General features: G+C 42.4%; 1 long non-coding RNA gene across 1 annotated transcript; it reads left to right on the top strand.

The window, feature by feature from the left end:
- The first annotated feature begins 2,539 nt into the window (after window positions 1-2,539).
- On the top strand, window positions 2,540-7,046 carry LOC139387347 (uncharacterized). Its single transcript, XR_011629153.1, has 2 exons — window positions 2,540-2,931; window positions 6,416-7,046. It is a non-coding gene; the product is annotated as an uncharacterized lncRNA (long non-coding RNA).
- The last annotated feature ends 20,037 nt before the right edge of the window (window positions 7,047-27,083 follow it).

Below are 27,083 nucleotides of genomic sequence, written 5' to 3'. Positions count from 1 at the left end.
AGTTGCCCTTCTTTGCAAGGCATTGGAAAACCTCCCTGGCCTTTATGGTTGAAATTCACTGCTCGTCTAGGGACCTTAAAGATAATTGTATGTGTTGAGTACAGAGATGAGCTAGGCATTCAAAAATCATGTTAAACACTAATCCATTCAATTTATTATGTGACTTGTTAAGCAAATGTTTACTCCTGAACTAATTTAATCAATTTTAAATTCAGGCTTTAATGCAACAAAATGTAGAAAATTAATACTTTCTGAAGCCACTGTAGACTTTTATGCATTTATAACCATGTGAGCCACAGCACTGCACTCTCCCGCACATGTAGCTATATCTATTTACTTAAAACAGAAGACATTTTACTATCAACATTTGTAATTTTTTTTGTCAATAGATATGGCTGCCCTACATGCAGACTAGACTACCCCAACCGGCCGCAAGAAGGCAGTATTATTCATTTTACGTCGTTGATAAACTCACAAACGACGTAAAAGGAATAATACAACGAAAGATTTTTATAACTAAACCAAGATAGAACACAACTTGTCGTTTCTAAAGGAAACAAATTAGTCATAGTGGGCAGAACGAGCAAGGAGGTGGGCAGAGCCAAGCATGCGCTAGTGATATCTTATTGGCACATTTTAGTATGCGTCTGCATATATCCGTTAGGGAACGCCTACTCTAAATTGCGCATGTGCAATAACTCGATACGCCTTTGCGCTCCTAAACAGTGCGATTTTTTACAAAACGTAGTCCACTCTGTTGATAATGTTCTGTTTTTGTGAACAGAAAACTGCATTGAGATCAAATGTTTAATTGATTAGAAAATTTGCAGAATCTTGGCAAAATTTATCTCGTTCTATCTTCTTCCATTACCCGCCAGTTGGCTTCCTCTCCCTACCATATTTGGTAGTGAGTGGAAACGCCAACCGGATGCTTCACATTTATACATCCAGTGAAATATCTCTCATTATTCTATCTGTGATACCGCTGTCTTGCGACCGGTTGGGCTAGAATAGCTTTAGTCACGCAGGCGCTACTTTGAAACGAAAGCGAGGCTGACGTGGGAAACCACCGGAAGTTGCTAGTCAAAACAATGGCGTGGGCTAGTTTTAAACTGTTCAAATCAAATTTTATTTGTCACATGCGGAAAATACAACAGGTGTAGTAGACCTTACAGTGAAATGCATACTTACAAGCCCTTAACCAACAAAGCAGTTAAAAAAAAATATTATATATGACAAATAATTAAGGAGCAACAATAAAATAACTGTAGCAAGGCTATATACAGTGGGTTCCGGTACCGAGTCAATGTGCGGGGTCACCGGTTATTCGAGGTAATTGAGGTAATATGTACATGTAGGTAGAAGTAAAGTGACTATGCATGGCTAATAAACAGAGTAGCAGCAGCGTAAAAATGGGGGTGGGGACAATGCAAATAGTATGGGTAGCCATTTGATTAACTGTTCAAGAGTCTTATGGTTTGGGCATAAAAGCTGTTAAGAAGCCTTTTTGACCTAGACTTGGCGCTCTGGTACCACTTGCCGTGCGATAGCAGAGAGAACAGTCTATGACTAGGGTGGCTGGAGTCTTTGGCAATCTTTTGGGCCTTCCTCTGACACCGCCTGGTATAGAGGTCCTGGGTGGCAAGAAGCTTGACCCCAGTGATGTACTGGGCCGTACGCACCACCCTCTGTAGTGCCTTGCAATCGGAGGCCGAGCAGTTGGCATACCAGATCGTGATGCAACCATGCTCTCGATGGTGCAGCTGTAGAATTTTTTGAGGATCTGAGGACCATGCCAAATCTTTTCGGTCTCCTGAGGGTGAATAGGCGTTGTTGTGCCCTCTTCACGACTGTCTTGGTGTGTTTGGACCATGACAGTTTGTTGGTGATGTGGACACCAAGGAATTTGAAGCTCTCAACCTGCTGCACTACAGCCCCATTGATGATAATGGGGGCGTTTTCGGTCCTCCTTTTTCTGTAGTCCACAATCATCTCCTTTGTCTTGATCACGTTGAGGGAGAGTTTTTTTATCCTGGCACCTCACTGCCAGGTCTCATCGTTGTCGGTGATCAGGCCTGTTGTGCTGCTGTCATGGCAAACTTGATAGTGTTGAGTCGTACCTGACCATGTAGTCATGGGTGAACATGGAGTACAGGAGGGGACTAAGCACGCACCCCTGAAGGGCCCCTGTGTTGAAGATCAGCGTGGCAGATGTGTTGTTACCTACCCTTACCACCTGGGGGCGGCCCGTCAGGAAGTCCAGGATCCAGTTGCAGAGGGAGGTGTTTAGTCCCAGGGTCCTTAGCTTACTGATCAGCTTCGTGGGCATTATGGTGTTGAACATTGAGCTGTAGTCAATGAACAGCATTCTCACATAGGTGTTCCTTTTGTCCAGGTGGGAAAGGGCAGTGTAGAATGCAAAAGAGATTGCGTCATCTGTGGATCTGTAGGGGCGGTATGCAAATTGGAGTGGGTCTAGGGTTTCTGGGATAATGGTGTTGATGTGAGCCATGACCAGCCTTTCAAAGCACTTCATGGCTACAGATGTGAGTGCTATGGGTCGGTAGTCATTTAGGCAGGTTACCTTGGTGTTCTTAGGCACAGGGACTATGGTGGTCTGCTTGAAACATGTTGGTATTACAGACTCGGTCAGGGACAGGTTGAAAATGTCAGTGAAGACACTTTCCAGTTAGTCAGCGCATGCTCGGAGTACACGTCTTGGTAATCCGTCTGGCCCTGCGACCTTGTGAATGTTGACCTGTTTAAAGGTCTTATAACGGCTACGTGATCACACAGTCATCCAGAACAACTTATGCTCTCATACATCGACTTATATCAATAAATGGGCAGATGAAGACGGAAGACTGCTCAAGGCAGTCCAACTGAAAGGTTACAGTAACTGGATCGAGGGTTACGTTCACGATGTACAAGGTAAGATTATGTATATGTGGGGTTTTTTTGCAGACAGTTTGTTGCTAGCTCGGTAGCTACTGTTAACAGTAGTTGGCTAACGTAATGTCGTACGTAGGCTGAAAAAGGTGTAAAGTTGCCATTTTAACATGTCTTATTTGACAATATTGCTGAATGTTTTCAGCTATTGCTACATCCAACCTTTGTAGCTAAGTAGTTAGCTAATGTTTCCTGTTTTGTTGTGGCTGTGCTTACCATCTTTGTTTAAGACTCAAGTATGGTTTCACAGTCAGGAGTGAGTGAGGCAGGTGTAGGGTGCATTCGTAAATTCCCTCTGGCTATCTACTCCGATTTCAGACCACTCTCGTCTGAGTGTGCCAGAGTGCAGAATAACAGATTTATTTATGAGCGCTCAACACCCATTGAATATGGCCGGTGTTAGCAAAAAAAAAGTGTAATTCAATTATTGCTTGCAGCCCAGTTAGTCATCAACGCTCTGGATAACATGAAAACAGCCAATCCAGCTCTGCTCGGCAAGTAAACTAAAATCTAATCACATTTTATTGGTCACATACACATGGTTAGCAGATGTTATTGCAAGTGTAGCGAAATGCTTGTGCTTCTAGTTCTGACAGTGCAGTAATATCTAACAATTCCACAACAACTACCTAATACACACAAATCTAAGTAAAGGGATGGAATAAGAATATATAAATATATGGATGAGCGATGACTGAGCGGCATAGGCAAGACGCAATAGATGGTATAAAATACAGTCGAAGTCAGAAGTTAACATACACTTAGGTTGGAGTCATTAAAACTCGTTTTTCAACCACTCCACAAATTTCTTGTTAACAAACTATAGTTTGGCAAGTCGGTTAGGACATCTACTTTGTGCATGACACAAGTAATTTTTCCAACAATTGTTAAAACAGATTATGTCACTTGTAATTCACTGTATCACACATCCAGTGGGTCAGAAGTTTGCATACACTAAGTTGACTGTGCCTTTAAACAGCTTGGAAAATTCCAGAATATGATCTCATGGCTTTCGAAGCTTCTGATAGACATAATTTGAGTCAATTGGAGGTATACCTGTGGATGTATTTCAAGGCCTACCTTCAAACTCAGTGCCTCTTTGCTTGACAAAGAGGAAAATCAAAAGAAATCAGCAAACAAATTGTAGACCTCCACAAGTCTGGTTCACCCTAGGGAGCAATTTCCAAATGCCTGAAGGTACCACTTTCATCTGTACAAACAATAGTAAACAAGTATAAACACCATGGGACCATGCAGCCGTCATACCGCTCCGGAAGGAGACGCGTTCTGTCTCTTGGTGCGAAAAGTGCAAATCAACCCCAGAACAACAGCAAAGGACCTTGTGCAAAGGACCTTGTGAAGATGCTGGAGGAAACAGGTACAAAAGTATCTATATTCACAGTAAAACGAGTCCTATATCGACATAACCTGAAAGGCTGCTCAGCAAGGAAGAAGCCATTACTCCAAAACCGCCATAAAAAAGCCAGACTACGATTTGCAACTGCACATGGGGACAAAAATCGTACTTTTGGAGAAATGTCCTCTGGTCTGATGAAACAAAAATAGAACTGTTTGGCCATAATGACCATCGTTATGTTTTGAGGAAAAAGGGTGAGGCTTGCAACCCGAAGAACACCATCCCAACCGTGAAGCACGGGGGTGGCAGCATCATGTTGTGGGGTGCTTTGCTGCAGGAGGGACTGGTGCACTTCACAAAATAGATGGCATCATGAGGCTGGAAAATTATGTGGATATATTGAAGCAACATGTCAAGACAGTAAGGAAGTTAAAGCTTGCTCGCAAATGGGTCTTCCAAATGGACAATGACCCCAAGCATACTTCCAAAGTTGTAGCAAAATGGCTTAAAGACAACAGAGTCAAGGTATTGGAGTGGCCATCACAAAGCCCTGACCTCAATCATATAGAACATTTGTGGGTAGAACTGAAAAAGTGTGTGCGAGCAAGGAGGCCTACAAACCTGACTCAGTTACACCTGCTCTGTCAGGAGGAATGGGTCAAAATTCACCCAACTTATTGTGGGAAGCTTGTGAAGGCTACCTGAAATGTTTGACCCAAGTTAAACAGTTTAAAGGCAAGGCTACTAAATACTTATTTAGTGTATGCAAACTTCTGACCCACTGGGAATGTGATGAAATAAATAAAAGCTGAAATAAGTCATCCTCTCTACTATTATTCTGGCATTTCACATTCTTAAAATAAAGTGGTGATCCTAAATGACCTAAAACAGAATTTATTAGGATTAAATGTCAGAATTGTGAAAAACTGAGTTTAAATGTATTTGGCTAAGGTGTATGTAAACTTCTGACTTCAACTGTACATATGAGATGAGTAATGCAAGATATGTAAACATTATTAAAGTGACTAAAATGGTCAGTGAGGTGTTCTCTCATTTGTGTCTGGAAGTAGCTAGCAAGTTAGCCAACAGTAGCCCGTTAGCTTGGGTGCTTGACTGAGTTTGTGAGGTCAGAACGCATCCTGTGTGCGCTCTGAATGCTCTAAAGAGCCTAACGCTCTGAATTTACGAACACCCAGAGTGCGCTCTGGCACTCCAGATTGAATTTACGAACGATTTACGAACAATTTTGCTCAATGTGAAAGAATGAACCGTACATAATTCATGTAGTTTGCTGGTCAGTTAGGTAAATGGGGGTGTCAGTTGAATATGTCAGTTTCTACGTGCAAATTTTGGATAACATTACCTTAGAATAATCCGGATAATGAGTTTGGATGCAAGACTCGAATTGTGGTGGTATGTGTTCTAGTCGTGCGCTAAAATGCCACGAACTGTGCGATATGTGTGTAAAATGTAGAACATTTTTATTTGCATCCAGAATAATAAATTGTTAAAATAACTAATAGCCACTTTCTCTTAAATGACATGCCTTTGTATTCAAGTTCAACCTGTTTCAATTCGCAACATGATTTCAAATCTGCTTACTAAACACGCTGCTGAAATGCAAATGTTTATGGATTTAATTAGATTTAATATACCGAATTGAATCATTTTGGCCCTACCAGAAAGTTACAATAACAATACTTTGTAGTCTTTAAAAACATTGTTGAAAATCCGTAAATCTATGCAACAATCAAACCTTTTTGATATTCATTTCAGGCAAGTACTCTGTTATGCATTGTTCTCCTTTTGGCTTCTCATAAGTTAAAAAGAAAAGAATAATAACAATTTAACCTTTTATTTAACTAGACAAATCAGTTAACAAATTATTATTTACAATGATGGCCTACCCCGGGCCAAACCCGAGTCAATTGTACACTGCCCTATGGTACTCCCAATCACGGCCGGATGTGGTACAGCCTGGATAAATTCATGCATTACGGAATTCTATGGACAATCCATATCATTCTGTTCTTTCTGTGACCCTTATGGTGTATCGAAATAAATATTAGGCCAACTTGTCTATCTCAAGTCTCTATTTTCTCCCCCCAGGTGGAGTTCTCTTCTGAAAGTCCATTCTTCATGGAGACTAAATACAACTGCAAAGCTGGCCAGGGACAGTGCAACCATGCCATCGGTTTACTGTAAACCTTAGCTCATTACAATAAATTGTGCTACACCTCTGCTCCACCAACAGATCTCTAAACATCCTTGCCTCAAACATTCCCCCATATATGGCAGGCCTGAATTCCAAACCTGTAAAGACAGTTCAATTATCTAAAGTTAAGCCACCTTAGGAAAGACAATGCACCTGCCAACAAGGTCCAGAGGACTTGAGGGGATAAATAAGTGTGTACTTGATTCAGTGATTTACTTGACTTTGAAATCTGTTTAGAGTTCCAGTTACATGATTGAAAAATGTCTATAATTGTAGTCATCCTATGTTTGAAGCTTGAGCTTTTAAAGAATTGTGTTCATAACTGTTGTGAAATTATTGATGCTGGAGACCTGTATTTTGTCATTGTTTGGAGAGAAAACAATTGTCATGGTATTCTTTTCAGGTAGAAATGCAATAGATTGATGTACTGTACATCACAGACATTCAAGGTTCTCCCTTAAGTGTTAAAGTGGTGTTGTACATTACACAAATGTATAAGTTCTTACAATAAACAATCATTCTTAATTTATGCGCATATAGTGAAGGTGGGTAGGGGCACAAGATAAATGTTCTATAAAACAGTGACCCTTTGAAAGTTGAGTATAGGACATACCAACAGCTGATTAACTGAACCGGCGAGTGTCAACTCTAAGCCTGGCAAACGGATTTCATGGTGTCCTTCTGAACCTAGTGTATAACATTGTCGTGTCTTTGGCTATGCCAGATTAAGTGATATGACATGCTATTCTATAAAATAATTTATCCGTAATTAATATTACCTGATTGAGCTAATCATGTAAATGTGATTAACTAGAGATTCAGGGCACCAGGCTGGGGAGACTGAATCTGCAATAGGTAAGCAGCTTGGTTTGAAGAAATCAACTGTGGAAGCAATTATTAGGAAATGGAAGACATACAAGACCACTGATAATCTCCCTCGATCTGGGGCTCCACGCAAGATCTCACCCCGTGGGGTCAAAATGATCACAAGAACGGTGAGCAAAAATCCCATGGGGCGGCAGGGTAGCCTAGTGGTTAGAGAGTTGGACTAGGAAACGGAAGGTTGCAAGTTCAAACCCCCGAGCTGACAAAGTACTAATCTGTCGTTCTGCCCCTGTTCCTAGGCTGTCATTGAAAATAAGAATTTGTTCTTAACTGACTTGCCTAGTTAAATAAAAGGTAAAATAAATAAAAAATTAAACATTTAAAAAAAGTGAATGACCTGCAGAGAGCTGGGACCAAATTAACAAAGCCTACCTTCAGCAACACACTACGCCGCCAGGGACTCAAATCCTGTAGTGCCAGACGTGTCCCCCTGCTTAAGCGAGTACATGTCCAGGCCCATCTGAAGTTTGCTAGATGATCCAGAAGAAGATTGGGAGAATGTCATATGGTCAGATGAAACCAAAATATAACTTTTTGGTAAAAACTCAACTCGTCGTGTTTGGAGGACAAAGAATGCTGAGTTGCATCCAAAGAACACCATACCTACTGTGAAGCATGGGGGTGGAAACATCATGCTTTGGGGCTGTTTTTCTGCAAAGGGACCAGGACGACTGACCCGTGTAAAGGAAAGAATGAATGGGGCCATGTATCGTGAGATTTTGAGTGAAAACCTCCTTCCATCAGCAAGGGCATTGAAGATGAAACGTGGCTGGGTCTTTCAGCATGACAATGATCCCAAACACACCCGGGCAACGAAGGAGTGGCTTCGTAAGAAGCATTTCAAGGTCCTGGAGTGGCCTAGCCAGTCTCCAGATCTCAACCCCATAGAAAATCTTTGGAGGGAGTTGAAAGTCCGTGTTGCCCAGCAACAGCCCCAAAACATCACTGCTCTAGAGGAGATCTGCATGGAGGAATGGGCCAAAATACCAGCTACAGTGTGTGAAAACCTTGTGAAGACTTACAGAAAACGTTTGACCTCTGTCATTGCCAACAAAGGGTATATAACAAAGTATTGAGATAAACTTTTGTTATTGACCAAATACTTATTTTCCACCATAATTTGCAAATAAATTCATTAAAAATCCTACAATGTGATTTTCTGGATTTTTTTCCTCATTCATTCTCTGTCATAGTTGAAGTGTGACTATGATGAAATTACAGGCCTCTCATCTTTTTAAGTTGGAGAACTTGCACAATTGGTGGCTGACTAAATACTTTTTTGCCCCACTGTATGTTGAACATAATAAACGGCTCTCTATCCACCGGATGTGTACCAAACTCACTAAAAGTGGCAGTAATAAAGCCTCTCTTGAAATAGCCAAAACTTGACCCAGAAAAAATAAAAAACTATCGGCCTATATCGAATCTTCCATTCCTCTCAAAACTTTTAGAAAAAGCTGTTGCGCAGCAACTCACTGCCTTCCTGAAGACAAACAATGTATACAAAATGCTTCAGTCTGGTTTTAGACCCCATCATAGCACTGAGACTGCACTTGTGAAGGTGGTAAATTACCTTTTAATGGCGTCAGACCGAGACTCTGCATCTGTCCTCGTGCTCCTAGACCTTAGTGCTGCTTTTGATACCCTTGATCACCACATTCTTTTGGAGAGATTGGAAACCCAAATTGGTCTACACGGACAAGTTCTGGCCTGGTTTAGATCTTATCTGTCGGAAAGATATCAGTTTGTCTCTGTGAATGGTTTGTCCTCTGACAAATCAACTGTAAATTTCGGTGTTCCTCAAGGTTCTGTTTTAGGACCACTATTGTTTTCACTATATATTTTACCTCTTGGGGATGTCATTCGAAAACATAATGTTAACTTTCACTGCTATGCGGATGACACACAGCTGTACATTTCAATGAAACATGGTGAAGCCCCAAAATTGCCCTCGCTAGAAGCCTGTGTTTCAGACATGAGGAAGTGGATTGCTGCAAACTTTCTACTTTTAAACTCGGACAGAACATAGATGCTAGTTCTAGGTCCCAAGAAACAAAGAGATCTTCTGTTGAATCTGACAATTAATCTTAATGGTTGTACAGTCGTCTCAAATAAAACTGTGAAGGACCTCGGCGTTACTCTGGACCCTGATCTCTCTTTTGACGAACATATCAAGACTGTTTCAAGGACAGCTTTTTTCCATCTACATAACATTGCAAAAATCAGAAACTTTCCGTCCAAAAATTATGCAGAAAAATTGTTTTGTTACTTCTAGGTTAGACTACTGCAATGCTCTACTTTCCGGCTACCCGGATAAAGCACAAAATAAACTTCAGTTTAGTGCTAAATACAGCTGCTAGAATCCTGACTAGAACCAAAAAGTGTGATCATATTACTCCAGTGCTAGCCTCCCTAAACTGGCTTCCTGTTAAGGCAAGGGCTGATTTCAAGGTTTTACTGATAACCTACAAAGCATTACATGGGCTTGCTCCTACCTACGCTACAGTCACAAGAAGCAGGCCTCCTAATTGTCCCTAGAATTTCTAAGCAAACAGCTGGAGGCAGGGCTTTCTCCTATAGAGCTCAATTTTTATGGAATGGTCTGCCTACCCATGTGAGAGACGCAGACTCGGTCTCAACCTTTAAGTCTTTACTGAAGACTCATCTCTTCAGTGGGTCATATGATTGAGTGTAGTCTGGCCCAGGAGTGTGAAGGTGAACGGAAAGGCTCTGGAGCAACAAGCCACCCTTGCTGTCTCTGCCTGGCCGGTTCCCCTCTCTCCACTGGGATTCTCTGCCTCTAACCCTACTACAGGGGCTGAGTCACTGGCTTACTGGTGCTCTTCCATGCCGTCCCTGGGAGGGGTGCGTCACTTGAGTGGGATCACTGAAGTAATCTTCCTGTCTGGGTTGGCGCCCCCCCTGGGTTGTGCCGTGGCGGAGATCTTTGTGGGCTATACTCGGCCTTGTCTCAGGATGGTAAGTTGGTGGTTGAAGATATCCCTCTAGTGGTGTGGGGGCTGTGCTTTGGCAAAGTGGGTGGGGTTATATCCTGCCTGTTTGGCCCTGTCCGGGGGTATCATCGGATGGGGCCACAGTGTCTCCTGACCCCTCCTGTCCCCGCCTCCAGTATTTATGCTGCAGTAGTTTATGTGTAAGGGGGCAAGGGTCAGTCTGTTATATCTGGAGTACTTCTCCTGTCTTATCTAGTGTCCTGTGTGAATTTAAGTATGCTCTCTCTATTTCTCTCCTCCTTTCTCATTCTCGGAGGACCTGAGCCCTAGGACCATGCCTCACCATGCTGCTGCTCCAGTTTCAACTGTTCTGCCTGTGGCTATGGAACCCTGACCTGTTCACCGGACGTGCTACCTGTACCAGACCTTCTGTTTTCAACTCTCTAGAGACAGCAGGAGTGGTAGAGATACTCTTAATAATCGGCTATGAAAAGCCAACTGACATTTACTCCTGAGGTGCTGACTTGCTGCACCCTCGACAACTACCGTGATTATTATTATTTGACCATGCTGGTTATTTATGAACATTTGAACATCTTGGCCATGTTCTGTTATAATCTCCACCCGGCACAGCCAGAAGAGGACTGGCCACCCCTCATAGCCTGGTTCCGCTCTAGGTGTCTTCCTAGGTTTAGGCCTTTCTAGGGAGTTTTTCCTAACCATCGTGCTTCTACACCTGCATTGCTTGCTGTTTGGGGTTTTAGACTGGGTTTCTGTACAGCACTTTGAGATATCAGCTGATGTAAGAAGGGTTATATAAATACATTTGATTTGATATACTGTACTCTGTACCAACTTCTGCCTACAATTGTATTACTAAAGGAGCATTTTAATACTTTAGCAAAGAGTATGTGTGACGCGCAGCGTGGTACGTGTTCATGTTTATTTATTGAACTGAATACAAAAATAACAAGAGAATAAATTAAACCGAAACAGTCCCGTAAGGTGCAAACACTGATACGGAAAACAACTACCCACAAGACACAGGTGAGAAAAGGCTACCTAAGTATGGTTCTCAATCAGAGACAACGATCGACAGCTGTCCCTGATTGAGAACCATACCCGGCCAAAACAAAGAAATACAAACACATAGAAAATTAACATAGAATGCCCACCCAAATCACACCCTGACCAACCCAAAAATAGAGACATAAAAAGCTCTCTACGGTCAGGACGTGACAGTGTGTGTTTCCATTACTAATATATGTTTGATACTGATCATCTGTTGAAGAAATTGACCAACACTTTGGCGAGCTTGCCAGGAGCGAGTGACCACTTCGCTGGACTGACCATTGATCCACGTGCAAACGCTAAAAAATGTTAAGTTAAGCAGATGCCTGTTATAGCTAAAGTCTGTAATTTACTATAGCACATGGTGGTTAATGAGTCATTCTGGCAAGTAAGTGGCGCCTCGCTGTTAAATTTATAAGAACCTACATTTCTTTCTAATAGTGGAATCATAGACAGTGTGAAATTATTATTGTTACACAACCCGTGGGAGGAAGCACAGACCACCTAGGTGGAAATAGGATATACATTCTTGGGTTAAATGTTTATGATTATATTTTCTGATAACTGAATTTGTAATTGTTCTGTTTATGATGTTTTCTGTATGATATGACTGGATGGTGGGACACTAAATCAGGAGTTAGTTATAAACAATATAATACTCATGTATTTGACTTAACTGAGTGGACATTCAAATCAGATGCTCAAAGAGGGCATAAACCTTTAAGCATACATCATTGCTGTATTAGGGAATACACCTGCCTGTGTGTTACTGACCCACGCTATTTTAATTTAAAAATAAATAGTTTTGAAATAATAGTTTCTCCCTTGGAAGGAGAAGATTATCACAGAGATACCAGGATTGTTGTGGTTGTTACACCAAAGTTTGTACCAGTTATAAATCATCTTGAACCCTTTACAATTTCATGGTTGCTCCATAGAGGACGTTTATTTTACACCATCCATACATTACATGGTATTCAGTTATCATTTACTTATCACCCTGCTTTAAATAAACTTATGCTAAGTTAGTTAAGGGATAGACTATACAAGTATAGGGTTATTTTGCATTAATTTATCTGTATTCAAATTACATGTAGAGCCTAATAACATTTTTTTTTTTTTTTTTTTACATTTTGGGGATATGGCAGACGGGAGCTTGGAGTTAGTTGCCTGGGGGACCAGTCGCTATGAAACCCTCTACAATTTTTAGTAGGAAAATACCCGACTTTGGGAAAGACTTAACCTGGGTTTTCAAGAAATGCCATGATTGGACCAAAGAAGCCTCTGAATATAGATGGCCTACAGATCGGCCATTTAATAAAACCAAGTATCAACATGTGCAGAATATCGTGAAGAGAAGACAGGAAAATAAGACCAAGGGGTAAAAATAAAATCCACCCTGTTTTCTGTGACTGCTGTAGCCATGTTGAAACCTGAAGGTAACCTATTCTGGACTCAGCAGAAGGCTACCTGCTTAAAGAAACAGGTAACAAATATCAAAGACCCTGCCTTCCTCTAGAATGCAGCGCTCCACCATATGCTCCACACCCACCCCCTCCCCACTGTGGAGATAAATTTGAAGGAATCTATCCATTACTCCCGAACGAACTACTGGATCCAGGTGTTTGTTCTCCAGGGTCTGAAAGAGACAATGTCCCGAGCCAAGGAGGGGAGTCGGAAGTTACCAGGAAGGTTGTCTTCAGGAGAGACCTTTCTTCTGAGTACGAAGACGCAGGGACCTGTTTCCATGTCAGACCAAGGCGATTACTCTTCTCCACCACCAGGTAGAATGTATCAAGAACTTGGAGAAATATGGAATGATGCCAAGATACAATCAACACCTCTCTACCCTAGAGTTACCGTGGCAAAGGACATTATGGCAACTCAAGAAAAGGTGCACAGAGAAATGGATAACGCTGTTGAGGTTATCAGATGAGGTCATAATGATAAAGAGCAAAGTCTAAGTGGTAATCACACAGTAAAGGAAGAGAAGATAAGACGAGAGAGAGCGGAAAGTGAAGAAAGAGCGAGAAGTGAACAATACATAAGGCAGTGGGAAGAAAAGAAGAGAGAGGAGAGAGAACGTGAACAATTGAAAGAACACGAAAGTGGAGCTGAAGATGAAGAAGATGTGACTCTCGCGAGACCTAAGGACTCCCGAGCGCGTGCCAGCGGGAAACAGAACATAAAACAACAACTTGATCAATCGAGGGAGACATTGAGGCGCCTATCAACCATGTTTGAAAATGAGGTGACAACATTACAGGGTGGATTTAAAAACGTACAGCCCCGAACATCAGAGAGACTGGAGATGAAACGGACTGAATGGATGAAGACACAGCCAGGTGAAGATTACCGTCCCATGGGAACGTATCCCCTGGTAATAAAGACCTCTGGTACAGGACAATCGTGCATGTTTACAAACCATGGAGTTTTGGGGACTTGGACACAGCAGCGAAACAATTGCCCTGCATCACTGCAGAGCCTGGAAAAAGATGAAGACTGATGAAAAAGTAAGGAAGACTGGACTTGACACACAGCTTAAAAAAGCCCAACTTGACGAAGGAAAAACCAACAATCTCATGGTAGCCGTTGCCCCTGCTACTCAGTTCCTTCCTCAACCATATGGGAACCCACAACCATACCTACCCACACAGACAACCGCTGGTATGCTGGTACTGCGGTGTGGCAGGCCATACAAGAAACATGTGCCCTCACCAACCACAGCAGCAGCAGCCACACTGGCAGCAGAGGGAAAGGTCAATGGAGAGGGAATGCTGGCAGGGGGAACTTGGTGGAAGACCAGCCTACGCTGGACAGCCTCAACCTGCTTTTTCTAAGACTCAACCAATGAATGGTCGACTATATGGATGGCCCCACCAGCCTCCTGTGACAAACCAGGCGTGGTTCCCACCGCAGAATAATCAGCAATAGGGATGCCCTGACCCTCTTCTCCAGTGTCACCAGTACATATTTCCGGATGGTACCAAAGAACCAATCATTACAGCCTCACCTTACAATTCAACTGTTGTTAACCCAGCACAACTGCATGTGTCTCTGGAGGATGGAGAACCACACTACTGTCCTGATCAAGTCCAACGCGATTCCAAGGCCCGACCTGACCTTTATGAAGAACTTCTTGAGCTCCCTGATGTAACTCTCTTTGTTGATGGCTCTGCCTTTATTGATAGGGAGACTGGTAGGAAACATGCAGGGTTTGGTACAGTCTCAATGGATAGGTCATTGTTAATTGAACAGCCCTTGCCTGAACATTGCTCATCACAACAAGCTGAGCTTCTAGCACTTACTAAAGCATGTAATTAGGTAGTGATTTGAATGTTAACATTTATTCTGACTCTGCATACGACATTGGCGTTTGCCTGTCTTGGATAGGTGTTTGGAAAGGTTGGGACTTTGTTTACGCTTCTGGTACCCCTATTAAACACCGTTTACAGATAGAAGCCCTGCTTGAAGCTATGTTGCTTCCTGCCAAGTTAGCTATTCTTAAGGTCCGTGCCCACACAGGTAACACTGACAGTGTTAGTTTGGGTAATGCAGCTGCTGATGCTGCTGCTAAGAATGCTGCTTCCCGCTGCCATACTCATGCTGTTTTGCTTGCCTCTCCGTGTTCGTCTGAAATCACTGATCTCAAATCAAATCAAAGTTTATTTGTCACGTGCACCTTACAGTGAAATGGACCAACACCAGGCTAAGGATGCACTTAATCACCCTTTGTTGGAGTCTAGAGGTTGCTTTAGGGCCCTGATGGCCTATGGAGACAATCACTCTCTGGCAAACCAGTTCTGCCTCTGCCTCTCGTCTCCTCTGTGTCTTGCCTGACCCACGGGGTGGGTGAAACCAGGTGTGTAAGAACGTCAGGGGAATTAATTACTGAACTCTCTTTTCCCCCATGTTTGTTTGTGAGTGATTGTTGGTTGGTTTGTAATACGGTCCGTTATTGTGGGCTCAAATTATTGTGTTGTATTTGTGAATATTTGAGTAAATTACGTTTATTACTCATATCTGCTGTCCTGCGCCTGACTCCTCTACACCAGCTACACACAGGCAGAATCACTCTTCCAGCGCCTCCACCAGCCCCACTACAGCAGGCCCCACTGTCCACCCCTCCTTCACCCGGTCCCAGCAGGATTCGGCTCACGCTCCCGAGGGAGTATGATGGGACGGCTGCCGGATGCCAGGGGTTCCTACTCCAGCTGGAACTCTACCTGGCGACCGTCCACCCGGCTCCTTCGGGACGTGAGAGCGTGTCCGTCCTCGTCTCTTGCCTCTCAGGCAAAGCCCTGGAGTGGGCCAACGCCGTATGGAGTGAAGGAAACGCGGCGTTGGACCATTGTGCAGAGTTCACCTGAACGTCTCTTCCACCTGAGGCAGGGGACGAGGAGCGCGCATGATTCCGCTTTGGACTTCCGGACCCTGGTCACCAGCGCAGGATGGAACGACAGGGCCCTGATCGATCACTACCAGTGCAGTCTGCGCGAGGACATCCGTCGGGAGTTGGCCTGCCGAGACACCACCCTCTCATTGGACCAGCTGGTGGACCTGTCCATCCAGGATCGGTACATCAGAACATCACAACTGTGGGACAGGTACAGGATGGCAACAACAACTGCCCGAGTTACACCAGGAATGCACAATTCCTTGATCAGTGCTCAGACTGTCCACAATATGCTGAGGGAAGGCTGGACTGAGGGCTTGTAGGCCTGTTGTAAGGCAGGTCCTCACCAGACATCACCGGCAACAACGTCGCCTATGGGCACAAACCCACCGTCGCTGGAACAGACAGGACTTGCAAAAAGTGCTCTTCACTGACGAGTCGCGGTTTTGTCTCACCAGGGGTGATGGTCGGATTTGCGTTTATCGTCGAAGTAATGAGCGTTACACCAAGGCCTGTACTCTGGAGCGGGATCGATTTGGAGGTGGAGGGTCCGTCATGGTCTGGGGCAGTGTGTCACAGCATCATCGGATTGAGCTTGTTGTCATTGCAGGCAATCTCAATGCTGTGCGTTACAGGGAAGACATCCTCCTCCCTCATGTGGTACCCTTCCTGCAGGCTCATCCTGACATGACGCTCCAGCATGACAATGCCACCAGCCATACTAATCTTTCTGTGCGTGATTTCCTGCAAGACTGGAATGTCAGTGTTCTGCCATGGCCAGTGAAGAGCCCGGATCTCAATCCCATTGATCACGTCTGGGACCTGTTGGATCAGAGGGTGAGGGCTAGAGCCATTCCCCCCAGAAATGTCCGGGAACTTGCAGGTGCCTTGGTGGAAGAGTGTGGTAACAGCTCACAGCAAGGACTGGCAAATCTGGTGCAGTCCATGAGAAGGAGATGCACTGCAGTACTTAATGCAGCTGGTCACACCAGATACTGACTGTTACTTTTGATTTTGACCCCCCCCCCCTTCGTTCAGGGACACATTATTCAATTTCTGTTAGCCACATGTCTGTGGAACTTGTTCAGTTTATGTCTCAGTTGCTGAATCTTGTTATGTTCATACAAATATTTACACATGTTAAGTTTGCTGAAAATAAACGCAGTTGACAGTGAGAGGACATTTCTTTTTTTGCTGAGTTTATGTTTGATAATTATATAGACCTGATCATCTGTTGAAGAAATTGACCAACATATTCAATGCATCATTTACATCCACCTTCCTATCCAGCACTCCAGGATGCTCCTCTCTCGTTCTCTCTTTCGCCTCAGTAGCTTCCCCCACTAAAGCTGCTCTCACCCAGTTATTCGTACTATCCACTTCCCCTCTCAAATCCACTCGAGCCATCACCCACTCCCTTAACTCCTGAAACTGATCCCACTTTGCCCTTTCAAACACCCACCTGCCGACTCCATCCACTGACACCTCCTCCCTTTGGCCTACTGTGCATACTATGGGGTAATGTTCACTCCCTACTGTCGACTCCTCCCATACCTCCCACTCACAGATTCCTGCTATCGCACGAGATACCAGAGTGAGGTCCAATGCAAACTCTTTCCCTGTAACTACATCAATCCTAGTCCTTCGGCCATCATTCAGGCACACCAGATCTTTAACTTCTATCAGATTGTCCATCACTTGGCCATTTCCATCCATCCGCATTAAAATCCCCACACCACATTACCTTACTTCTATTCTGGCCCTTCACCCTCTCCAACTCTTCCAGCTCCAATACCTGGCACAGATTATAGTAGTTCACAACCACTATCATCCCTCCTCTCAACCATACCTCCACATATTCCTGTTCAATACCTTTGCCTAGCATCCTGTAGGAAAGTCCACCCCACACACACACACTTCTGTCCCTATGAACCACTACGTATCCCTGTATTATAAACTCCATATTCGGTTTGAGCCATGTTTCCTGCACACAAATCACACCAGGTTTAGCTGGCATATCCACAATGAAGTTCTTGAACTCCTGCCCATTAGCCAATAGGCTTCGAGCATTCCATTGTAGTACTACCACCATAACTAAGATCCAGTAATGCATGGCCCCACCCTCGGCTGATTGAGGTCATCTTGAACCTCTTCCCATGTCAACCCTGTCATACTCAGATGTCTCCCAGCAGCTTCCACTATTAGCTCAATCTTCTCAGTTTCAGACTTTACTTCAGCAGTGCGATTGATAACTCCAGCTATGAACGTCAACAACTTTTTCTTATCTATGTATACCATATCGCCACCCACCTGCCCCGTAATCCCCGATCTAGATGCTCCTACCCATCTCTCTCTTGAACCTGTATCTCTCTGGACCTGGACCACCCTCATTGCCTCAGCATAAGACACTCTTCTCTCCACTCTAACTTGTTGCACCTCCACTGCCAGCTTCATAGCCTCACACCCACTATATGCCACATTAAGAGCCCCCCCCCCCCCCCCCCACAGCTGCAACACTTTGGTTGTACCCCATCCCCACATTTTCCATACTCATGCTCCCCTCCACACCTGGCACATCTCTTTTTCTTTTTACATGCTGTTGCCACATGCCCAAACCTCTGGCATTTATAACATCTTAAAGGCTTCGGTACATATGCCCTCACATAACTCATATACCCTATGGTTACATTATTTGGCAGTACCTGGTCCTTGAAGTGTAACAGAATAGACGGGCTATCTGCCCTAACTCCACCCCTCGTTGCTTGCAATCTATGAACATTAACTAGAACGCCTCCTCTCAATTTGTCCCTTACCTCCTGAATGCTAATACTCACAGGCACTCCTGTTATCACCCCTTTAATCCACTGCTTCCCTGCTTGATCATTCCATCTGCACGACACCACCTAACAGGCTAACCACACCGCTAGCGTCGCCTGCGCTTCAAAAATAAATTTTGAAATCTATGTTATTCAATTATTGCACACACACTTCTCGCGCGCGCCAACGAGCATCTAACGCAGATTGCGCTGCAAGTCTTGCCTCTCCCATCTCCACATTGGTTTATAGAAGCAGGTATCCACGTGCCATCTCCTCATTGGTTATACCTATGTGGGTGACTGAAAGATGATTGAGGTCAGTGGCGGTAATGCACCTAATTTATGAAAGTTGCCAATCGCAATATAAAGTCAAGAGAAGAAAAAGCCTGGAAGGAAGAGGGAGGACTAGGAACGATTCGGTTGACAGTTTTATGTGTGGATTAATTGGCGGAGTAGAGGACCTTGTGCATTTCAGGTAAAATAACAACTTAATGTTTATATCCCAGGACAAATTAGCTAGCAACAGCAAGCTAGCTAAATAGGACAAATTAGCTAGCAAGTGCAAGGTAACTAGCTAAAGTGCCATATATGTTTAATGCTTTTCGACCTGTCCCCAAATTAATATAATTGGTCCAGAGTTTGTTTTGATATTTTAATCTGCGTGTTGTGATCGCGTTTGGTGTGGTAGGACAAAATAAATTAATGCACGATGGCGCACGCGGGCAGCCGGTTTGGGTTCCGTGTTCACTTCCCTATTTGCTTTTTAAATGTTTTATTTATTAACAACAAATCAATACAGGAAGTACATGTGGGAACATACAGTGCCTTGCGAAAGTATTCGGCCCCCTTGAACTTTGCAACCTTTTGCCACATTTCAGGCTTCAAACATAAAGATATAAAACTGTATTTTTTTGTGAAGAATCAACAACAAGTGGGACACAATCATGAAATGGAACGACATTTATTGGATATTTCAAACTTTTTTAACAAATCAAAAACTGAAAAATTGGGCGTGCAAAATTATTCAGCCCCTTTACTTTCAGTGCAGCAAACTCTCTCCAGAAGTTCAGTGAGGATCTCTGAATGATCCAATGTTGACCTAAATGACTAATGATGATAAATACAATCCACCTGTGTGTAATCAAGTCTCCGTATAAATGCACCTGCACTGTGATAGTCTCAGAGGTCCGTTAAAAGCGCAGAGAGCATCATGAAGAACAAGGAACACACCAGGCAGGTCCGAGATACTGTTGTGAAGAAGTTTAAAGCTGGATTTGGATACAAAAAGATTTCCCAAGCTTTAAACATCCCAAGGAGCACTGTGCAAGCGATAATATTGAAATGGAAGGAGTATCAGACCACTGCAAATCTACCAAGACCTGGCCGTCCCTCTAAACTTTCAGCTCATACAAGGAGAAGACTGATCAGAGATGCAGCCAAGAGGCCCATGATCACTCTGGATGAACTGCAGAGATCTACAGCTGAGGTGGGAGACTCTGTCCATAGGACAACAATCAGTCGTATATTGCACAAATCTTGCCTTTATGGAAGAGTGGCAAGAAGAAAGCCATTTCTTAAAGATATCCATAAAAAGTGTAGGTTAAAGTTTGCCACAAGCCACCTGGGAGACACTCCAAACATGTGGAAGAAGGTGCTCTGGTCAGATGAAACCAAAATTGAACTTTTTGGCAACAATGCAAAACGTTATGTTTGGCGTAAAAGCAACACAGCTCATCACCCTGAACACACCATCCCCACTGTCAAACATGGTGGTGGCAGCATCATGGTTTGGGCCTGCTTTTCTTCAGCGGGGACAGGGAAGATGGTTAAAATTGATGGGAAGATGGATGGAGCCAAATACAGGACCATTCTGGAAGAAAACCTGATGGAGTCTGCAAAAGACCTGAGACTGGGACGGAGATTTGTCTTCCAACAAGACAATGATCCAAAACATAAAGCAAAATCTACAATGGAATGGTTCAAAAATAAACATATCCAGGTGTTAGAATGGCCAAGTCAAAGTCCAGACCTGAATCCAATCGAGAATCTGTGGAAAGAACTGAAAACTGCTGTTCACAAATGCTCTCCATCCAACCTCACTGAGCTCGAGCTGTTTTGCAAGGAGGAATGGGAAAAAATGTCAGTCTCTCGATGTGCAAAACTGATAGAGACATACCCCAAGCGACTTACAGCTGTAATCGCAGCAAAAGGTGGCGCTACAAAGTATTAACTTAAGGGGGCTGAATAATTTTGCACGCCCAATTTTTCAGTTTTTGATTTGTTAAAAAAGTTTGAAATATCCAATAAATGTCGTTCCACTTCATGATTGTGTCCCACTTGTTGTTGATTCTTCACAAAAAAATACAGTTTTATATCTTTATGTTTGAAGCCTGAAATGTGGCAAGGTCGCAAAGTTCAAGGGGGCCGAATACTTTCGCAAGGCACCGTAAGTATATACAAATTATATACAATAGACAATTGGGCTAGGGGGTACAATATCACAAGGACCTTAAGGGACAAACCTACACTTATTATTCTAACAGCTTTTTTATTAGTAGAGTATTTAACTGTCTTAAAATACAGTTCAATTTATTTTTGTATGGTAAGAAAATGTGTTTTTTTGTTTATAAATGTACATTTTTGAATATGAAATTAAATGAATTACATAAAAATGTTTCAGCTTACTTCTATCGTAGGTAAAGAATCCAAGCAGTACATCTCTCCACAATAGTGTAAAATCTTCATAAATGTGTTCAATTATAAACCTACTGATGTCTTGCCACAGTTTTCTTACATGAATACAATGCCAAAAAAGATGCAACACTGTTTCTGGGTGGTCATTACAAAAGGAGCAATTTGAGTTGACGTTTGCCTTTAACTTCTTCATATAGTGGTTGGCAGGTTAATATTCATGAATAATTTTAAAGGAAACTTCCTTAATTTTGTTAACAAGTAGGTATGTGTGTGGCAACATCCAAACTTTTTTCCAACAGATATTATCAATAAATCCATTCCAATAAGGCATGACATAAGGTATAGATAGATACAACATCCTGCTGAAACAAGGTTTGTATCGCTCTGTTGTTGAATGGACCAAAAGAGAAACAAATCTTTCCTACTGATGAGTCAACAGGTTCAACGGAAGGGAGGCACTGAGGGTCAGGTCTTGACACGTTCCTGAACAGTAGAGCAACACCGGAGGGAATGGCATCTAAAACAATTGCAAAATCTTTAGGTGTTACAGGGACCTTGTAAAGTGATAAGAATTCCTTATAACTGAGTAAAAGACCCTCTGCATTTACCAGTTGGCTCACCAATAGGATATTATTTCGGAACCAATATTCTAAAAACAGAGAGGTATTTTTATACCATATATCCCGATTATTCCATATATAATATCTGTGTGGAGAAAAATTGTGTTTATAAATTAAGGACCATGACAAGAAAACCTGCCGATGAAAAGCAGAAAGTTTCACTGGAACTTTGTCAATATTATAATTGCAAACCAACATGAAGTTAAGGCCACCAAAAGTAGAGAAGACATGATAAGGAATAAAATTCCACATAGAAGTGGCTCTTCTTAGGAATTGTTTAATCCAATTGATCTTAAAAGGTATTATTTAAGTTAGTAACTGTTCATTAGAACAGTTTTCCTAGTGTAATAGGTACGGTTTCTCCACAGAAAATTGAAAAGCATCTGGTCTATCCTTGCATATTTTACTGTCAAGATATAAAGATAGAGTGCCATATGTTAGTCTAGAAATACCTTCAGCCTTGGTTATTAAGACTCTTCCTTTTAAAGATAAGTCCCTCTGTAGCCATTGCTTTAGCTTCGTCTGGGTTTTTTTAATAAGAGGGCTAAAATTTAGTAAGCCTCTAGACTTCTGATCCTTTGTAATGGTTATGCCTAAATATGTAAGTTCTTCTTTTACTGGAATACCATAATATGAAGGTATCACACAAGTTTTGACAGCCATGAGTTCACATTTATTAATGTTAAGATATAGACCAGACGCTTTGGAAAATGTTTGTATTACATTGATCGATATGGGAATTTGATTAGCATCTTTCAGAAAAAGTGTAGTATTGTCAACCAGCTGGCTTATAATAATTTCTTTACCAGCTATGGAAATACCTTGTACAGGACTATTATTTAAAGAATTTAAAATAAGTTGGGTTATTAATAAAAACAGGCACGGAGAGATAGGACAACCTTGCCTAATTCCTCTCTTTTACTCAAATCTAGGTGAGGTGCCATATTTCAATTTGATAGAGCTGTTACCATTTGTATAGAGAGTCTTAATAGCCTTACAGAAGAACTCTCCAAAGCCAAGTCTCTCAAGTGAGTGGAAGAGGAACGGATGCTCTACTGTGTCAAATGCTTTATAAAAATCAAAAAATAATATTAAACTATCCTCGGTTATTAGGTCTGAGATGTCAAGCATGTCTAATACTAGTCTGACATTGTTAGAAATAAGTCTGTTCCTCATAAAGCCAGACTGTGTTTCATCAATGATTGCATCTAGGACTTCTTTAATTATTTTTGCAAGTAGTAAGGCTAATATCTTCTAGCCATTATTAAGAAGAAAAATTGGACGCCAGTTTTCGATGAGCAGCACTTCTTTTTTAAGCTTAGGTATCAGTGTTATTAACACCTGACGCATTGCAGAAGGGAGAACATTGTTTTTAATACTCTCTAAAAAGACTTCAAATAGGAAGGGAGCTACTTGTTCAGAAATTAATTTGTACAATTCTGATGTAATTCCAACAACACCAGGTGATTTTTTTCTCTTCAACTTTGATGGGTTCATCACACTGTTTAGATTTTATATCACTGATAGAGTGAACATTATTCAGTGAGTCAAAAAACACATGTGGATTCCTGACAGTACGTAGAGCTATACAATTATCTGTAAAAATTGCTACAGTATTTAGCGATTCATTTTGGTAATCTGTAATTACACCATCAATGTTTAACTTATGTATAGTGTTATTTTTAAGAGTGACATTTCTCAAGTCTAAAGAAATAGGATGATTTCTGTTCTCCCTCCTCAATCCATTTTTCCCCAGATCTAATAAAGGCTCCTTCTGCTTTTAATCTACATATATTATCCAGTTTATTTTGTAATTCAATTAGTTCCATCTTCTCCTCCCCGAGAGGCCGGCTGGGGACCTCTGAGAAAGGGAAGTTATCTTAATGATCACCTTTTCCTCCTCAGCTCTTCTGGTCTTAGCAAGATTACTTCCATATTTTCTAAGGTATTTGGACACCTCAAATTTAAAGAGCTCCCAGTTCTTGCAATAAGATTTTTCTTCACAAGCCCTTTCCCAAAGGTATGAAAGCAGATCTTTAACCTCAAACTTAACTATATCATTATTTAATAATGAGCTATTTAGCTTCCAGTAGGATGCTCTACCACGGTTAGTATCAGGGGTAAATATGTTGATATCAATGTAAATGGCCCTATGGTCTGTGAGGGGAGTAGTACAAATATTTGTAGTAGTAACACACTCACTATCAATACATTTGGATATAAGCCAAAAATCTATTCTGGATTGTCTGGAACCTGTTTTGTTACTCCAAGTGAATGATCTGTTGGCCGGAAACCTCTCTCTCCATATATCAGTAAGATCAAACTTTTTCATAAAAAGTATTAAACCCACATTCTGATTGGTTGGCCTACCTGGGGGCCATCTGTCAGTTGAATTATCTATAGTAATGTTAAAGTCCCCTCCTATCAAGAATAACAAAATCAAGCAACTCATCATTCTCATGTTTGGTGTTGTGCCCGTAGAAGTTTACAGTAATGAGCGTAATGTCATTGTAACTCATCATTCTCATGTTTGGTGTTGTACCCGTAGAAGTTTACAGTAATGAGCGTAATGTCATTGTAACTGATCACAAGACAAATAAAGTGACCAAAGGGGTCACATTCCAAGTGTAGAATATTACCACCAAAGGTATTTTTCATTGTAGTGACACCAGCGGAGTGTTCAGATACATGGGAAAGCCAAATATCGTTGCCCCACTGTGACCTCCAGGAGTTGGCATCAGCCGAAAATGAGCTAGACTCTTGAAAAAAGCAAAAATATGTTTGAAATTGTTTAGCAAATAAAAATAAGGCCTTGCGCTTCACATTGTTTCGTAACCTTCCCTATTTGCTTCACTCGGAGAGCTTTCTCCCTCTGCGTCATGTCCTTACTGAACACCAACAAACTCCCATCTCTTAACACTTTAGCATTGACAACTTCCCCAATCAACTCTTTTATCACAGCCGTCAACCTTATCGGACTCATCGCCCCTACTCCCCCTTCCTCCCTAAATGTCTGAATCACTTTATGCTCCTCCTCACCTCCATGCTCCCCTCGCATCTTATCTTGCCCTTCTTCGGCACATTCTACCTCTGAACTGCCGCTAGCGTTAGAAATTATGTTGCTCTCCTCAAACTTCCTTTTCTGCCTCTCTACCTCCATAGACCTCTCGATCCCCTTCAAACCCCCACTCCCTTTCTCTCCCGCTTTATTTCTGAAGGCACACCCATTTCCTGAAGAATTGCATTATGGGCCCCAGAGTACAGAAATAGTGTCCTCTGCGTGTATACTTCATATTTTGGCAAATTTAGTATGACATCCGGGAACTTTTGGCATACTAACTATATCATACTATGACAAATAAGCATACTACAGTATATACTCAATTCACGTTACAAATAGTGCTGTTCGTATAGGTATTTGAACACAACTTTGCTATACAGTCGTGGCCAAAAGTTTTGAGAATGACACAAATATTAATTTTCACAAAATTTGCTGCTTCATTGTCTAGATATTTTGTCAGATGTTACTATGGAATACTGAAGTATAATTACAAGCATTTCATAAGTGCCAAAGGCTTTTATTGACAATTACATGAAGTTGATGCAAAGAGTCAATATTTGTAGTGTTAACCCTTCTTTTTCAAGACCTCTGCAATCCGCCCTGGCATGCTGTCAATTAACTTCTGGGCCACATCCTGACTGATGGCAGCCCATTCTTGCATAATCAATGCTTGGAGTTTGTCAGAATTTGTGGGTTTTTGTTTGTCCACCCGCCTCTTGAGGATTGACCACAAGTTCTCAATGGGATTAAGGTCTGGGGAGTTTCCTGTCCATGGACCCAAAATATTGATGTTTTGTTCCCCGAGCCACTTAGTTATCTTATGGCAAGGTGCTCCATCATGCTGGAAAAGGCATTGTTCATCACCAAACTGTTACTGGATGGTGGGGAGAAGTTGCTCTCAGAGGATGTGTTGGTACCATTCTTTATTCATGGCTGTGTTCTTAGGCAAAATTGTGAGTGAGCCCACTCCCTTGGCTGAGAGGCAACCCAACACATGAATGGTCTCAGGATGCTTTACTGTTGGCATGACACTGGACTGATTGTAGTGCTCACCTTGTCTTCTCCGGACAAGCTTTTTTTCCGGATGCCCAAAACAATTCAGAAAGGGGATTCATAAGAGAAAATGACTTTACCCCAGTCCTCAGCAGTCCAATTCCTGTACCTTTTGCAGAATATCAGTCTGTCCCTGATGTTTTTCCTGAAGAGAAGTGGCTTCTTTGCTGCCCTTCTTGACACCAGGCCATCCTTCAAAAGTCTTCGCCTCACTGTGCGTGCAGATGCACTCACACCTGCCTGCTGCCATTCCTGAGCAAGCTCTGTACTGGTGGTGCCCCGATTCCGCAGCTGAATCAACTTTAGGAGACGGTCCTGGCTCTTGCTGGACTTTCTTGGGCACCCTGAAGCCTTCTTCACAACAATTGAACCGCTCTCCTTGAAGTTCTTGATGATCCGATAAATGGTTGATTTTGCTGCAATCTTACTGGCAGCAATATCCTTGCCCGTGAAGCCCTTTTTTGTGCAAAGCAATCATGACGGCATGTGTTTCCTTGCAGGTAACCATGATTGACAGAGGAAGAACAATGTGAACAATCCAGTCTGTTATTCGAACTCAATCAGCATGACAGAGTGATCTCCAGCCTTGTCCTCGTCAACACTCACACCTGTGTTAAAGAGAGAATCACTGACATGATGTCAGCTGGTCCTTTTGTGGCAGGGCTGAAATGCAGTGGACATTTTGTTTTGGGATTCAGTTAATTTGCATGGCGAAGAGGGACTTTGCAATTAATTGCATTTCATCTGATCACTCTTCATAACATTCTGGAGTATATGCAAATTGCCATCATACAAACTGAGGCAGTAGACTTTGTGAAAATTAATATTTGTGTCATTCTCAAAACTTTTGTCCACGACTGTAGTATTTCCCACCTCAGCCTCGTTTTCGTTTCAAAATGGCTCCTGTGTGACTAAAGCGTAAAAAAAGAAGAAATTGCCTTGCCAGCGCTAAACTCTACCAATTTTGAAGGGTTGTTGCAGTCTCATATTTACGGTAATGCATGTTTACGTC

This window comes from Oncorhynchus clarkii, chromosome 28 (assembly GCF_045791955.1).
Source record: "Oncorhynchus clarkii lewisi isolate Uvic-CL-2024 chromosome 28, UVic_Ocla_1.0, whole genome shotgun sequence".
NCBI classification, from domain to species: domain Eukaryota; kingdom Metazoa; phylum Chordata; class Actinopteri; order Salmoniformes; family Salmonidae; genus Oncorhynchus; species Oncorhynchus clarkii.
The sequence above is the reverse complement of the archived record's forward strand: the minus strand, read 5'-3'. Positions and strand labels throughout refer to the sequence as shown.